This window comes from Crocodylus siamensis, chromosome 6 (genome assembly GCF_052110815.1).
Source record: "Crocodylus siamensis isolate JL-2025a chromosome 6, ASM5211081v1, whole genome shotgun sequence".
Classification (NCBI taxonomy): domain Eukaryota; kingdom Metazoa; phylum Chordata; order Crocodylia; family Crocodylidae; genus Crocodylus; species Crocodylus siamensis.
In genome coordinates this window covers 39,727,375-39,744,408 of record NC_143400.1, presented here as the reverse complement: position 1 = coordinate 39,744,408, position 17,034 = coordinate 39,727,375, and the positions used below count along the sequence as shown (strand labels likewise).

At 46.8% G+C, this 17,034-nt stretch overlaps 1 long non-coding RNA gene across 1 annotated transcript in view; it reads left to right on the top strand.

The window, feature by feature from the left end:
* The first annotated feature begins 12,495 nt into the window (after positions 1-12,495).
* LOC149862372 (uncharacterized) overlaps positions 12,496-17,034 on the top strand; it is a 42,730-nt gene continuing 38,191 nt past the window's right edge. Inside the window, exon 1 of the long non-coding RNA XR_016443089.1 lies at positions 12,496-12,586. This is a non-coding gene — a long non-coding RNA (uncharacterized LOC149862372). The remainder of the gene's footprint in view (positions 12,587-17,034) is intronic.

Here is a 17,034-nt window from a genome sequence, read left to right as displayed (position 1 = left end):
TCCTGATTCAATTTGGATTTGAAGATTCAGCCACCAAATTGGGCTGAATCTCCTCTGAATTGAATCACCACCCAAAGTTTCGCACGGCCCTAGTATGTAGAAGTTTTGCAGGACTGGAGCAAATGTTGCCCCATGCCTCAAAGAGCATATGCAAGCAGTGCAGAGTTTCACACTTCAAAGATGCGTAGATCCATCCCAGGGCCCACCTTTAATTTGAAAAGCTCCTGAGAAGGAGCAGGGAGTGTTTATATTCAATTAAAAGGATTCAAAATAAATATAATTATTGGCTATAATGAAGATGCCCATCAGGTGTCTGCCAGACATGAAATTTCTATGGCTATGTCATAAACCCTTGGAAATAAGAGGTTATAAAAGAATTGCTGACAAGCCCAGGGACAGGTGACAGCAGCAATCTTCCTCACTGCTGGGTGAGGACTGCACCCAGCGCCGGTTCCAGGCAGCAGCGGCAGCCTTCTCTCATCCGACGTGCAGAACTGGGGGCCTGCATCCCTGCAAGGAGTCCATCACAGCCCCGCAGCCATCTCCAGGGGTGCAAGGCTCTGGATCTGTGCCCCAGATGAGAGGGCACTGCCACTGCTGGCAAGTGTTAGGAGTTGTGTTTTGAACAGCTTGAGGTGCAGTTTCCCAGAAAACTCTGAGCCTATCTCCATTAAACTTGGCAAGCTCCATGGCTTCAGAAGGGGCTACCATCCCTGCAATTTTAATCCAAATCAGGCATGAAATGACAAAGTTTTAGGCATTTTGATGATTCCCCATTACAGCCTATGGCACTTTCCCTGACCTGCTACCAATACAGCCCAGTGTGACCTTAACCTTCTTGGCAACAAGGGCACACCGTTGGCTTTTATTCAGCAAATTGTCAACTATAACACCCAGGTCTTTTTCTGTAGAGCTGCTGCCCAGCCAGTCAGCCTGTACCAGTGCATGGGATTGGTCCATCCTAAGTGTAGAACTTTGCACTTGTCCTTATTGAACCTCATGAGATTTATTTGGATCCAATTTTTCAATTTGTTGAGGTCTCTCTGAATCCTAGCCCTAGCCTGCAGTGTGTCTACTACTACCCCCAGCTTGGTGTGACCTGCAAACTTGCTGAGGGTTCACTCCATCCCATCTTCCAGGGAAGTGATGAAGATATTGAACAAAACCAGCCCAGCACCGACCCCTAGGGCACTCCACTTAATACCGCCTGCCAACTAGACATCAGGCCATTGACTACTACCCTCTGAGCCCAATGATCCAGCTAGTTTTCTATCCACCTGACAGGCCACTTATCCTACCTGTACTTTCTCAGCTTGCCTATGAGAATGTTGTGGGAGACCATATCAAAAGCCTTCCTAAAATCAAAATACATTACATCCACCAGTGTCCCTGCATCCACAGAGCCAGTCATCTCCTCACAGGAGGCAAATCAGGTTGATCAGGCCTGACTTGACAAAATCCCTTTGCTGGCCTTAAAAAAAAATTATACATATTCTCTATATTACTTTACTTTCCACATTCAAAATTTCATCTGGGCTAATGGGTAGACTTTTACCACACCTAGTTAAGTTATACAGCTGTTTGGAGAGTTAACTAATGTAGAATGGTGAAGAAAAGGTAAAATTCAATAAGCAATGTTCAGTGGAGAGGAAATTATATTAGTCATAACTGATGGGTCTTAATAGAAATGTGTCTATAGAGTTGCAATATGGCTTGAATGATCACTTGGCAGGTGAGAAATGTAGCTTTTAATTGCTTGGATTTAAGTAATAGTATGGCTCCCTTAATATTTTTTTAATGTTGTTATTTGTCTCCACTCAACATCGTAATATTATATAGTGTCTCCATAAATATGCCTTATGTCCTAAATAAATACAAAATCATACACTCTAAACATAGTGTCCATGGGGAATTGGTAATATGAAAAGACCAACAAATAAGAATGTGATTATACTGCACAATGCAATGTCAGGTAGAGATACCCAAGCTAGCTCTAAAAGGACTGGGGCATAAATAAGTCAGGTCACAGTACTCTGCTGATGCATCTATGCTGCTTCCATTACTCAAGCTAGCTGGGGTAAATCTACTACTGCACTGTAGACATACACATACCTAGTGAGTGTGTCTACGTGAGAGGCTTTACTGCACAGTAAAGTGTCACTCTGTAACAGTGTGCAGCAGGTACTATACATTAAAACAGGCTAATGTGCGGTTTCCTCCTACCTGTAAATAGAGGTAGTAAATTTACATATTAGCTAATGCACAGTGGGCACATCCACACATGCATTTACTTCAGCCTAGATTTACTCTGGTGTAAAATCAGCTGGAGGTAAGGGTTTTCAGGCAGGTTTCTACATGAGGGGATTAGGAAGCAGATTTGCACCTAGTTCCTTGCAGCCTTGCAATGGACCCCTGTGGCCACCGGGGGGAGCTCCTGACCCCCCCAGGACAACTGTCTCCTGGCCCTGGGGGACTGCCTGCTGCTGGGGTGGAGATAATGTCCCCCTGCCCTGGCAGCAAGGAGCTCCTGCCCTGACTCCCCAGGCAAGGGCATGGGCCTTAGAAAGAGCTGCAGCGGGGGAAGGGCAGGTCCCAGATTCCTTGGTGGGGCAACTGGTTAGCTGCCCCACTGATGGATTGGGGCAAGGGGCTGGGACCTACACCACCCCTGCAGCTCTTTCTAAGCCCTGTGCTTCAAACACCCAATTGAGACATGAGACTTGGACCTGCCCCTGACTGGGACAGTTCCCAGCCAGCCCTGGGCTGTTCAGGGAAATCTGCATGTGCAGCCCTGAGGTGGTTGGGGACTGCCTGAAACCAGACAGTCCCCAGCCACCACCAGGCTGCTCATGCTTCCCTGTACAGCCTAGGACTGCCTGGGAGGTGTTCCCACCAGAGGCAGGTCACATAGTTTCCAGTCTCAGGCGATTCCTGGAAAAATTGAAGCTGCTTGGTCCATCACCACAGGCTGTTGTTATGAAAGCTGTGGGCTGGCAGGGGTTGTGGGTTTGATTCTCCACATGACCAGGATCTTATGGCTATCGTCTCCAGTGCATGTTTCACTCTTACTATGAAGCATGCAAGCTACTGCATACTGCAGTGTAGACATCATCTGGAGCTCCAAGAGGTCATCCAACAGCCAGACCAAGGTTCTGCCTTCAACTGCAAGGCAGGAAAGGACATCCCACTCTGCACCCTCCCCTGAGACCAAGACCAAGCCTCAGGGCTGCTTCTGGGGCCCTCAAAAGGCACAGGGCCCCAAGCCCAGCTGCCAACTGGCCAACTCTGGACCAGCACCCAAGGGCCTGCTGTCCTCGCAGAGGAGTTGCAATGTTATCCACGGGAGGTCACCTGCAGCCACAATGAGCTTCTGCCATCAGAAGGCATGCACGAGCCGTGCAAAAGGTAGGCCAGCGAGGACAGTGGCCCCCAGCTGCGGGAGCCCAAGCCTTGGGCCCTACCTGGAAAAAGCAAAGCTGCTCGGCATGCCACCATAAACAAGAGGCACCGACAGGAGGTTTGCCTCCTGCTAGCTAGGCCCAGTGACAGCCTTGTGGCCTTGCATTTCTCTAGCATCTAGAGCGCTTGCCCCTGTAACCTACCAGAGTTGCCGGCCTCACATTTGTTGCCCAGTGCACTGTCCACATCTGGGCATGTTCATGCTAGTGCACTGAACAAACAGCTTTTTAGCTTCATGAAGGTTGTTGCTTCTGAAGGTGGTAGCTTGTTGCTTCTTACGTAGTGACCCTCCCTCTCAGCCTTTCTGTCCCTGTGGCTCACAGCTCACTATGTGGCCTCTCTTCCCATTTGCGTTTGTACGTGCCTCCTATTCAAATGAAAGCATCTTACAGATCAGCTGCAAAAATGTTCCACATAGAGCAAGTGATGTCCTGTATAACAAAAGCCATTTCTATTTACTAAGAGCAGAGCTATTGGGCAAATTGTCTTTCGCTGGTTTAAAGTACAGAGTGAACCCTTGCTTGAAGAAGCTAATAGGTAGACTAGTTCCAATAGGCTAAAAATAAGTAACAGCCATGCCAGCTATCCCAGGCCTTTGTTTGTTAAATAAAGATGTGCTCTCTCTGTCAGGAGCACCAGGCATAACACCCCAAACCCATCCACTAGACATGATACCTTCCACATGACGCTGTTGAGTCAAAAATGTGAACAAATATAGTACCGGCAACCTTTGCAGAGCCTGCTTTCACATTCACATGCTTTTCTTTACAAAGCACAAGATCTCTTAGGAGCCAGATTAGCCAATCACTGTGTAAATAGCAAAATAGGAATGAGCGATGAGCGGTGCTATCGAAATCAAGTGCCATGCTAGAAAACTCAGGAGCCAGCTGTCATGGTCCAGAGGTCATCAACACCTTTCCTTCCCAGGCAGTGTGAGTATGCTCTGTTGTTATTATTACTCATGTGCATGTATTCATGTTACCTTAATTGAAGTCTACCTAGCTCCCAGGTTTAGCTTTCCAAAGAAGAAATTATTTTCTTGGTCGAAAGGACATGTGCACCTCATCCTTTATTCTGGAAAACTCATTAGAGGCCAAAATGGTAAGGGTCTTGTGCTAATCCCAAGTTCCAGACCTTCCCAACAACCACCAAACCCCTTGTATAAGGGTGGCCATAATCACCTGAGCCGTGAAAGTTAAGGGGCAGTGGGTGTTCCTGATCTAGCCCCATAAGTACTTACCAATGCTAGTGAGTGCCGACATTTCCTAAGAAATACCAACCAATAGATGGATTGGAAAGAATTAGGAACAAAAATATCTGGCAGACCAAAAACAGACATCAGCAGATCAGTGTTATTAATGCTCATGACTTCTGCCTGTTCCTTACCTTTCCTTGATGACTGCCTGCTGTTGAGCATTCCCCATGCAAAGCGCATGGCACCTGGTGGTCATCTGCTGTTGACTGTGAATTCAGAGTTGCGAGAGTTAGATAGCCCCCAGAATCAGTTACCAAACCCTACCCCTCCAACACCCAAGACAAAACACACAGAAACCTCACTGCTTTCTATTGCTTCTCTGCCCTGCGACGCCTGTGATGGCTGACTCTTCCCTTTCATTTCTGCCTCATTCACATGAGGCAACTCCCCATGGAAAGGGATTCACGCACTGGTAATAATTCAGCCTATAAATGTCATCTAGTTCTCACATAAAAAAAGTTCCTCATGATAATTCACTGAAGTTCAAAGACCTGAGTAGCTAAAAATAAATGTTTGCTGCGTAAGAGAGAGAGAGAGAGCAGCGCCATTCCCACTGTATTAAGAAAAAGGCATGGCAATGTCAAAGGTTGTTAAAGTTCACAGTAATATAATATAGATGATAGCTCCTGGCAGACACTGTGTGCATGGCATGGTTTTCACATGAGCCACACGATAAATTTTAATATGCTCCATGCAAGCCACATATTGTGCAATAAAAGAGCAAGCCAGACATCACTTGCTCTATGTGGAACATTTTTGTAGCTGATCTGTAAGATGCTTTCATTTGAATAGGAGGCACGTACAAGCACATGATCAAGTGAGAGGGAAGAAAGTGCCCTCAGGGAAGCTTGCAGGTTGCCCTCTGCACTGCTGACTAGCAGCCAAAACAACAGGGCTGCTGGGGCAGCTCTTCAAAGGTCAGAGTGAATGAGGAGCCCAGCCTCAGGGACCAGTTTCCCAATCCTGGCTGGCCCATGCTCACTTGAAGAGTCCAGGCATGTGGACAGCCCAGGACTGGGGAAAGACTCTCCAATGACAGGCTCTCTGCACACCTGAAAGTTAAAGGGCACACCGGACACCTCAGGAGCCAGTCCCCAGTCCTGGGCTCCCCACAGACCTTATGTTTTAAGGGTACCCTATGGAGCCATTCTCCCATGCCAGGTTCCCCAAGTGCAAGCAGATGCACAATGGGATCTGAGTGATATAGGTTGTAGCCTTGTTGGTCAAAAGACCAAAGGCAGGCCTGCTGGGATCGGAGAAAATTTTGCCCAACCTTGCTCCGGATTGAAATGCCAGCTGTGTCCCTCATTAACGCAGACCATGTCACAGCTGGACCAAGTAACATGGATTATAACATGTAAGGACCTCCTTAGACAACAAAACCTTTCAAAATAAACTTGAGTGGGAAATTACAGAACAAGAAATCATGCACAGACTGGATTATGTTACATATTGTCTCAATCCAGACATTGGATTCTTATCCCAGTGCCTATATGCAAATACATAATTCTGCCCTAAATGTTGTGTGCCTGATTTCCCAAGCAGCCTGGAACAGAAAAGGAAATGTCGCGCTAGCTGCTGCACAGTAACAAATAGAGCCAAACAGAGCATTGTTAAGATTCACCTCTAGGTCTTTAAACTGAAAATACTTGTGACCTCAAAAAAGCAGTCTGCTGTGTGCAACAGAATAACAAGACACGTGGTTGTGCAGTTCCAACCAAATAACATAATTTGGGTTGTTTGGAAAATCTGCAGAAGTGTGATGATCTCCTGCCATCTCACTGTTACTGTCATCTGTAATGCTTAGACCACAAGAGAGTTGTTGATCTGAGATTTAGACCACAGCACAATTTTGGGCTGGGGGCTACTTCATAATATTGATTTTATGGGTCCTTTACTTATAAGTTTGAGAAGAAATGGTACGTGTTCTCTATTCAACAGCTTTTCTAAGAATAGGAGCTGAACTGCTGTACCTTCCAGTGAAGCAGGCTATTTCCACAGTGAAAAGAAGAGTTTCAGTCCATGGGAAACAGGTGCTGCAAGTTGCGGTATAATAACCATTAGTGAAAAATGATGATGCTGTAATTGCTAACATTGTCTAAATGTAACTGTGCTAAATTCTTATATGAAAATTGAGGTAAAGGATGTGTTGCCCTGGTAACAACATCCTTTTCTATAAGTGACGGGGGAAATTTTGGAAGAAATAACTCACAACATGTAAAGTCATGGAGTAATTCCCAACTGTCCAAGGAAACATTCTCCTATTGGACCCTTGCAGAAACTAGACGCAGGCTGAAGCTCCATTTAGTTTTCAATAATCAGAGGTTAAATTGCTCCAGCCACACTCCAGTTGCAGCTTCCTCTCATAAAGTAATCTTACATGTTACGCAGGTTCCTTTGAGTTTCCATAATGAAAGTTACCAAGGAAGGCTGAACTGGTCCATTGCACTGAGATTCCTTAAGTATCATTTTGCTTTTATCTGTTAAAGACAATACTACTTAAGGAATTTCCTGCCTTGCAGCTTCCTCGCCAGTCCAGCTATATTTCGTGCATATGCTAACCTCTTTTTATAAGGGTATTTGTTTGAATATCCCTCCCTCCAAGTGCACTGGCAGCTGTAGAGGGCTGGGAAAACCCCTCGCGTGCGGCTGCTGCCTATGGTTTCACATGCGCTGTATTGTCTGGTGGGGCTTGCTGCTGCCTCCTCCCCTCCACCCCTCAATCACTGCTAACAGTGAGCTCCCCTGGACAAGCACCAAAAGCAAAGAAAGTTACATAGGAGACACAGGACTCCAGTATTGTAGGGGCCCCTGCCACCAGCAGCAATGTCCAAAGCACCAGGTCAAAGAGACATGATAACTTCACCCGCTGCTATGCCTCTTGACCTGCCTCGTTGGACCCCTTTCAGGGAAAGAGCCGTGAGGCGTCTGCCCCCAGGCTGTAAAAGGCTGCTGCCACCCCCAGCAGGCTCAGGACCTAAACCTGAAGCATTGCCATTCCCTGGCAAGGCACAGGCCCACCACCATGCCCTCTCTTCCTGCCCACTTCCACCTTCTCATCTGGATAGTGCCCTGGTCCCTGTTCAAGAGACACCCCAGGGAGCAATTGAGCTGGCATCTGTTTTGTGCCACATTAATCCTGGTGTCTACTTATGAGCTGAACCAGCAGGTTTGATCCTTGTTTGTCCCTTACAGCACATGTTCCCCTGATTGTTCCTAAGAACTGGGAGCCTGCTCTGGCTGCAGCTTGCATTGGTTTCTCAGACTTTTGTCACCAAGTGCTCCACTCTTTCCCCCTAAATGGCAGAAAAGAAGGCAATGCAAACTAAACGCCTGGGACTCCCTTCATTCGCTTCCCCTGGGAGTTGCAAACAAATGGTTGGCTATGGTAGCCACCTCCCATATTTATGCTGAAGTGGGAGCCTTGATCCCAGCTTAAGGGAGACCTGAGTCCCCTCACCCCTTCTCCCAGCTCCTGGTGGGTTAGGGGGAAACCAAGTCTCTATTCCCTGGTATTGAAAGAGGCCATCAGGCCAGCTCAAGGAGCTGCATCATCTCCCCAGGCTCATCAGACTCTAATTCTAGTCCTAATGTAGAAGGAATGGGAAAAGAATAAAAACCCCTATATTCTTTTTTCCTCTCTTCTACATCCAAATAGATGAAAGACAGGTTATTTAGCCCATGTTTTAGCAGTGAGATTCCAGTCTCCCATGCTGAGCTCCAAGCATCTCTGCCTCTGACAGTCGCAGCAGGAGGAGGCAGCACCTGGGGAGCTGGGAATAAAGCTTAAAACTGAATGTTCTACATGATGGCAGGGATAATAAGGCAGGGGTAATAAGATGCCACCACAGAGCAGCTCGTTATATATTTATATGGTACCAACTATAGTAATCAAAAGATGTAGTAAAGGGAGAAAATATTTGTGTGTGTGTGTGATTTGTAACTATGTAGTCTATGTCAATATGCTTTGAACCCTGTAAATCAAGTTTACAGCAGTTTACACTGCCATTGACTATGCAAGATAAATACAATGTTTGTAGTAATTATTTCTAAATCAAAAACGAGCGTTTAAAATTCACTGTCATCTTTTATAAATCAATGGTCCTTGATTTAAAACCCCCACACACCACGGCATATGTATTAACAGTTCCAACTTGTAAATCAAGGCATCAGAAAAATAGGGAGAAAAAAATCCTTCTTATTTATAAAGGGAGCAGGGTTGGAGGCCCTATAAAGGTCCTCTGTATAGAAAAGCATGAGACAGTAGGCCTCACTGCCGCTTTTGGCTGAGTGAAAAACAAACCGGAGAGAGCTGTCAGCAAAGTGGTGATGATTCCAACTTCTTGACTTGCTTTTTCTTTTTTCTTTTTTTAAGTGTTTCTGGTCTTGAAAGTTGGTTTTGTGGTGGCTCAGCAAAGTGGCATTCTGTCCATTTGCAAGTCCATTTGAAATCTGTCCATTGAACAGGTCTCAGCCTGAATTGTTTGCAAGGCTAGATCTTAGGATGAGGCTATTATTTCTTCCTTCGTAACCATATAACTTAGGGATTGGTGGCATTTTCCAGCAGCAGGCAGGAATGTTCCGGGGGTCCCGAGCAGCACGAGACCTCAGCTACAGCCTCCACTTCTCCCCCCTGCCAAGCTGCAGTGGGGCACAGCTCAAAAACAACAGGCTGCTGAAAGGTTTGGGGCAGTGTTTGTTGGGGGGATGCCTTGATTCATTCTGTCTTGACCTCTTTTGACTGGATGCTGAGTACTTCAGGCAGCTCCTGCCAGATCCTTCAGGGAAGGAACCGCCGGGAGCTGAGCCCAGTGGGGGAAGCAGAGCAGAGCACTGGGCTGCACTCTGCTCCCAGCGGCTCGCGGCCCCGTGGAGCGCAGCCCCGGCTCTGCCCACTTCCACCACTGGGCTGGCGGAGCCGATTGGTGTCCAGCCTGGTGGTGGGAGGCGGGCAGAGCCAGTGCTGCACTCCGATTGGCTCTGCCAGCCCCAAGGAGCTTAGCCTGGCGGCAGGAGGTGAGGAGAGCCAGGGCTGCACTCCCCACCGGGCTGAGCCACATGGGGCTGCAGAGCCACTCGAAGTGCAGCCCTGGCTCTCCCCTGCCTCCCACCGCCTGGCTGCCTGGTTCAAAATTTGGAACGTTTTAAAACATTCAAAATATTTCAACTGGCTTCGTTTCATTTCAAGGCTGTTTTGAAGCCCTTCATTTCAATTTCGCTGTTTCGAGCTTGAAACTAGTCGAAACAGCATCAAAACAAAACAGTCAGCGAAGCTTTGTGCAGCCCTGCTCCTCTTCTCCAACCTGGGGGAATCTTAGTGCATTCTCCCTTCCCATCCTCCTCATTTTTATCGAGACTCGGAGACCACATTTTCCGTGCTTAGGTCTTGCCATACAGATGGGGAAATTTGCTGACCAAGGCCAAAATATGGCAATTAGCGCTATGTAAAATAAAGGACCACTGTGATTCTGTGGAGCGAAGAAGGCAACTGGAGGAAATATGCCCGATGACTAATCAGGTTGATTCTTGAGCATCTCTGATTAAAAATATTTTGTTTTAAATGTTGTCAAGTGGCAAATAAAGGTCAAGGTACAAAATGAGGGGATTTATGCATCACTTGTTCTTAGTAATTAGTATTTCCACATGCATTAGCAGTTACTGAATGAGCCTGGGAAATGGGGAAGTTCAGCGGTTGCTGGTTACAGGCCTCAGTATATCTATTAAAACTGCGAGGTTTGGACCGCGACATTGTTCTTTTTATTCTAGCCCCCCCTGCTGAGATCTCATTGTGCTCGGCGATGTACAAACCAGAAGTAAAAGAATCCCGACCCTGAAGAGCTGGTAGAGCCCATGAAGGAAGTCCTCTTATCCTCCCTAATGGGAAGCTGAATTACACCAAGGTAAAGCGAATTCTTCACAGTCATGGCAGGGAGTCTGTAGCCGAATTGGGAATTCAACCCAGATTTCTCAAGCACTACTTCAGTGCCTTAACCCCAAGACCATGTTTTTTCATCTTGAACTAGGTACCAGATCCAGCTCTCTTTGAAGCAAGCAGGAATTTTGCCAACGACTATGACAGGAACAGGATTTGGCCTGGAGAATATTAAGAAAAAAACAACACACCGACGAGTTGTCAAAATGGGCAGAGGGTATAATAGTGATGGCTGCATCCTGCAGAGTCCTGGCAGCCTTCAATTTTCTCCGACTCCAACATGAGTTGATGTCATTCAGCATCTCCCAGGAGTGCCCAGGGTCTTGCAGGTTGAACCTAGATTGCAGACTTCAACAGTGGTCTCTGGAAGTATGTGTTTTTCTTCACTCAGACCAAAGCAGAGGAGGAATGTCACCTGGAAATGCACATCAACTCCTGGCCAAAGAGACTGAGATTGAATATGAAAGAGAACAGCATTCAACCAATCCCGGTCTCTTCCCCCAAGTGTATCGTTTGCTTCAACAGAGAACCAAGCCAAAAGTGCTGAGCACAGCACATGATAGCATGACCTGCAACGTAGAGGCCACAGAGTGAGTGATGCTAAGGGAGAGGGCGCACATAACTGAAGGCCGTCCAAGGAGACAGTAATATCCTTCAGAAAGATGCAGAGGTTGGCTAGAATGGACTGAATGCCATGCTCAATCTACTTTGCTACTAACTCACTTTGCAGCCCTTAGGAAATTCCTTGGGGGGTTGCAGGTGTGAGGAAAGGTTGTAGGAGACTAATGAACTTGCCTCCCATGGTAAAAAGAGGCCAGAATTTAGTTCCAAAACTCACAGAAGAACAGAGGCTGCTTAATTGTTTTCTCTTTTGGCTCATGGTGACCTAGAGTGGAAGATCTGGGCAGCTAGGCAGTGATAACAAAAGAAATGCTAGGCTAATGTCATCAAAGCCATTAAGGCAGGAAAGGACCTATCTTGCTGAGAACAGGAGTGGGGAAAGCTAAACTAGAGAAGTCCTGTCTGTTGCAAGAAGAATGGATGTTTCTTTTGTTGTGAGAGGGGATCTTTATATAGTGGGGGGCAAGGCAGGGGTTGAGTCTCTCCTTTGAAGTATGCAAGTGAAATGGTTTAAAGATTTGGTAGATGGAAGAGAGAATACAGCTCTGAGCTCATCATTTCTATGGGACTAGGTAAATTCTCATCTTACCTAGGAAATCAGTTCCAAAGTCTGGCCAGTTGTTGATTTCCCCCCTTCCCCTTTTATTCCATTATTTAATGTGGGTTAAATAATGGAAAAATTGAAAACCAGGGACAGAAGAGGTCAGGAGAACATGTACCTTAATAACTAATGGCAGGAACCAGAAAAGTGCTACTTTCAGTCTGGGGAAAGTCATAAGACTCTAAAGAATAATGGATGCTGGTTCTTCTTTTATTTGTCTTCTGTTTCTTGAGCTTTTAGGTTGTAATTGGACGAGGCTTTTCTCTGCCACATTAGAGGTAGACTTTTTTTTTAAAAAAAAGGAAAAGCTGAGCTACTCATGTAAACATATGTCTCTGGGGCTCAGGGTTTGATTAACCCAAGAGTCAGCAAGAGCTTGCAATAGTGTGATTTAATTCAGGGAAGGGAAAGTGAGAGCCCAAATTTGTACAGTGACTTTCTGCCCTGAGAGTGGCCTATCTCTAAGATCTCTGCTTCTGAAAACCTGCTTTCTGGCCATGTGCAACCAGTGTTGGAAATGTGCAGCAACTCAGACCATTTCCCTCATGGATCCATTTCTGGTCCATTTGTGTTAAAGGACAACTTCTCCCTGCATCAGAAGCCAAGCTGCCCTTTTGCAGAAGAGCATCATCGAAGCTTCAGACAAACAAATACTGCAAGAACAAAGACTTCACATGCTGAAATATCGCCCTGTTACTGGAGACTTCATTTTTATCAGGTAAATAAAGGTGGCTCAGAACACTTCTATATATTACGCCAGTGAGTTAGATCATCACAGCAAGGTTGCCCTGGTGGAGTGAGATTTGGGAAATTCAACTTTTTTTTTCCAGCTGATTAGACTTAGCTCCTCATATTAATCTCTTGAGTTTTTTTAAGGTCTCTTTGTCTGGTGTGTGTGTGGTGGGGCGGGGGTCGTTTTATAAGAGAAGAAAGAAAAAAAAGTATATCTGGGCTTATATCCAGTTGGATTCCTGTCAACCAAAGCCAGCTGAGAAGGAAAGAAATGTATTAATGGCCCCTAAGAGAAGACAGAGCAAAACACTACAACGTGAGAGTGGAAGACAAGGTAGGCTTTCAGATTGGCTCTATTCTGATGGTGCCTTTGTGATGTGACAGCATATTTTGGCCTCAAAGCTTCCTGCATCTACTTGCATTACAAATAATTCTCCCCTGATTTTTGTCTCAAGACTTGCCCCCCGCCATCAAAATTCAACTTACTCCTTTCCTGTCTGCTAGACCTCAGTATGAGCCATGTGTCACATGTTTAGACCCAGATGTACCTTTGAGCCTCATGCAGATGTGCTGTTCTCCCTCTGTTTATGGTCCTAAATGGCTAGCGCGGGGAATGCAAAGGCTGGGAATGCAGGTTTTCAGAACACTTCATGCACATTAAAAAAATGACCCCCTTGGTCTTTTCAAGCCATACATTGTGACACGTGCCTGATCTCAGAGCCATCCGGGGGGGAAGGGGTGAATCAGGGAGACAGCCCCAGGCCCCACGTTTTGAGGGGCCCTGCACTTTTGGGGGTCCTGCAGAGCTGGGAGGAGTGACCATGGTGACTCTGCACTGCCGCCGCTGGCTCTGCATCCAGCTGCTCACTCCCCACCTCACCCACACTGCGGCGGTGGTGATTCTTCACATCCGGGGGGTGGGGATGGGGGTGGGGCCCTGCATCCTGATCAAGTCAGCTCTGCCTGATCTTCTCAGTCTTTATCAGCCATTGTACAACCCAGTGTCGCTCAAAAAAGTGAGACATTGAATTGGCCATTGCACGGAGTACTCTCTGAATTATTAGTCCGCTGTGAAGTCTGACAATTAACTGTACTTATCTCAAAGCTGCAGAATGCCAATGTGGGTAGCCTGAGAGTTGGGAGACAGGAGTCCAACCCCTTGTTCAGTCACAGACCTCCCATGTGAACTTGACCAAACCATTTAGACCCAGCTCCTAAGAGGCATTGTTTAGGCCTGTGCAAAGTGGCTAGTATTCACTTTGGATTCGTATTCAGTCAATTCGGACGATAGTGATTCAATTCGGTGATTTGAATCACTGTCCCGATCTGATTCGGCCAAATCTCCGAATCAGCCAGGCCAGGCCCATCCCCTGCCCCTCTCCCACTGCCCCACCCGCCCCAGCTCCTGGCTCTTTGAAAAAAAAAAAAAACTTGAAAAAACTCCTGGACTCACTGCTTCCGCTGGTGAGGGGCGATCCCCACTTCCCCCCTCTGCCCTGCACCACGTGGGGGGCTCTGCATGAGCCCCCGAAGCCCCAAAGCCGCTGCAGGAGCTGCGAGTCCTGGGGCTTTTCTCATCTTTTTTTTTTCTTAGAGAGCCAAAGCTGGCCCAGGTGGGGCACCTGTGGGGGGGCTGGGAGAGAAGGGTGGGTCAGGGGGCTCATGGCAGAGCCTCCCATGCAGCATGGGGCAGTGGGAGGCAGTGGGGTTGCTCCCCACTTGGCAGCACCCGGTGAGCAATGAAGCTTTTCTTTAATGTACTGGAAGCTGGGGCGGGGGGCAGCCATGAGGGGGATGGGGGCGTGGGCAGGACCGAGGTGCTGGCTGGGGTCCCCCCCATCATCCCCTCCCCCAGCCCCCCTTCCCTGCCCCCAGTACTTACCAGCTCGGAGTTGGCTGCAGTTCCCTGCTGCAGCCACTGGGAACTTCCCAAATCATCAAATCTCTCCGAATCTTTTCCAGACCTTTAAATTGGTCCCCTGATTCCATTTGGATTCAGAGACTCAGCCACCAAATCAGACCGAATCTCCTCCAAATCAAATCACCACCCGAAGCTGCACACAGCCCCAGCATTTTTACATGAGAGGAAATGAGAGAGACATCCCTATACATTCTGAAGGTTAATGGTATGACTAGGATTTAGGCATAGAAAAATTTGGAAGCTGTGCTCTTTGGAAAATGGATAGCAAGAATAACCAGGGGTGTCTTCATAAATGCTACCAAAAAACATTCAGGAGGAATATTAGACCTTGGTTGGAGCTTAAGCCAGGTAGACGTCAGAGTTCAGGAGAGATCTAATGAGAGGGGTTGAGGACAGAGCATCTCACATCTACCTACGGCAAACTTCTTTCACATTCATCTGAACCAGCCGGTCCCGGCCACTGTTGGAAATGGGATGTTGGAGCAGATGGACAATGGGTTTCATTCAGTCTGGAAATTCCTCTGTTTCTAATATTTCATTTCTGTGCTTGTTTCCCAATGACATAGAAATGTGAATATCAATATCTTGTTACCTCATGGGATACTATGAAGATGATTTCATTAAAGTTTGGGAGGTGCTCAGCAGCTTCAGCCACAGACACCTGTTATAAAAGCTTCATTTCAGGTGTTTGGAAAGCATGAAAGCCATTATAGGAGCAGAAGTCATAGGAGCAGTGAAAAATCAAAAGTCAAAGAAGCTAAACCATGGATGCCTCTTGCCATGTCTCTGTCTGACATTTTAGTAGACTGGATCATGTGGGTGTGATAAGTAATAAGACCGTATAATTTACTAAAGCAATATAAGGTCAGAAGACAAATGACCAATGACATACCAAACACCTCCATTTTGAAGTGATGTAGGTGATCAGCAAACTGTTCCACAGAGTTGTGTAATTAAGATTGCTTATTAGCAAGATGTTACAGTGAGCTGTTGCCCTGGCTATTCCAAACTCAAATGATGCATGCTCAAACAAATTGCCCACCTACACATGTTCTGTATGGCTGCAGAAGCCATGGGCAAAGAACGTGGCAAAGCGAAGACTTCCATCAACTAATTAAGCAGCCATGTGATAGCATACAGTGCATGATGGGAATGAAAATTTGTCATGGAAGGAATCAGAAGGGGAAAGATTTTATTTTAAAAACCCATCTCAGCCTTATCTTTGTGATAGAATGAGTTAACCTGTTCCTGATCCAAGTTAGCTCACCTCCGGGGTGAACTTAAATGGGCCTGCCATTTGTTGCCCCTTTTAATGCCTCCCAAATGCCTATAGAGATGCTAATTTAGATCAACCCAACCTGAGTCTAAAGGAGGTCTTCAAAATGGAGGTGTTCGGTAGGTCAGAGGGATCCCTTACAGCTGACAGCTACAAGAAAACAAGACAAAGACTTGCCGTTCAAGCCAGAGGAGACCTAGAGCTGACTGCTTTATTTACTGAGGTTTAAAACACTGCAGATGCCTATCTAGACAGCCTAACCTCATTATTTTTGCAATAAATACAATTAAATTAAGCCACACAAGTGTTTAATCATCAGCTCCACAGGAACTAAGCCAGGCAGCTGGCTTCCTGCCCCTTTACCATGCAGGAAGCGAAACTTCAGGCTTTTCTGGCTCCCTGTTCAGGCCAACACCTTTCACAGCACACCTGACAAGATACTGCTCCAGATACTCTGTTTCAAGCTAATGTGGACAATACAGAGAACAAGTTTGACATCCTCAGCACACCTCACAAAGAACTCTGTACCACCTACGACCATGCTCCTTATCATCAGGGGGCCCAAGTAAGACCTTCTTGCTGACCTCTGTTCTGGGCACATAGTATGGGTAGAGAAAATTCTTCTTGATGACAAGAATGCTTATAGCCATTCATTTTTCCCTCCCAAAATCTAGTCTTGAAGATGGCATGCAAACTTTCCAGAGCCTGGGAATGTATCGTATCTCTGTATTGAGAGGTGTGTGTAAAAACCTCGGGTCAATGTTCCAACAGATGCCAGCAAACCATTCGAATGCACGCTTAATTTTAAGTGTGGTTTTACGTTTCATAGTTTCTAGGATCAGAAGGGACCTGAACAGATCATCAAGTCCAACCCCCTGCCCTGGATAGGAACGAGTGCTGGGGTCATAACACCCTAGCCAGATATCTATCCAGCCTCCTCTTGAAGACCTCCAAGGTAAGGGAGAGCACCACCTCCCTTGGGAGCCCATTCCAGAGCCTGGCAGCCCTAACCATAAAGTAATGCCTCTTGATATCAAGCCTGAACCTGCTCTCAACCACTCTTTAGCTGTTATTCCTTGTTATCCCAGGTGGTGCCCAGGGGAGCAGAGCCTCACCTATTTCCTGCTGGTCCCCCTTGGTGAGTTTATAGATGGCCACCAGATCCCCTCTCAGTCTTCTCTTGTGGAGGCTGAACAGGTTCAGGCCCTTTAACCTCTCCTTGTAGGGCCTGCCCTCC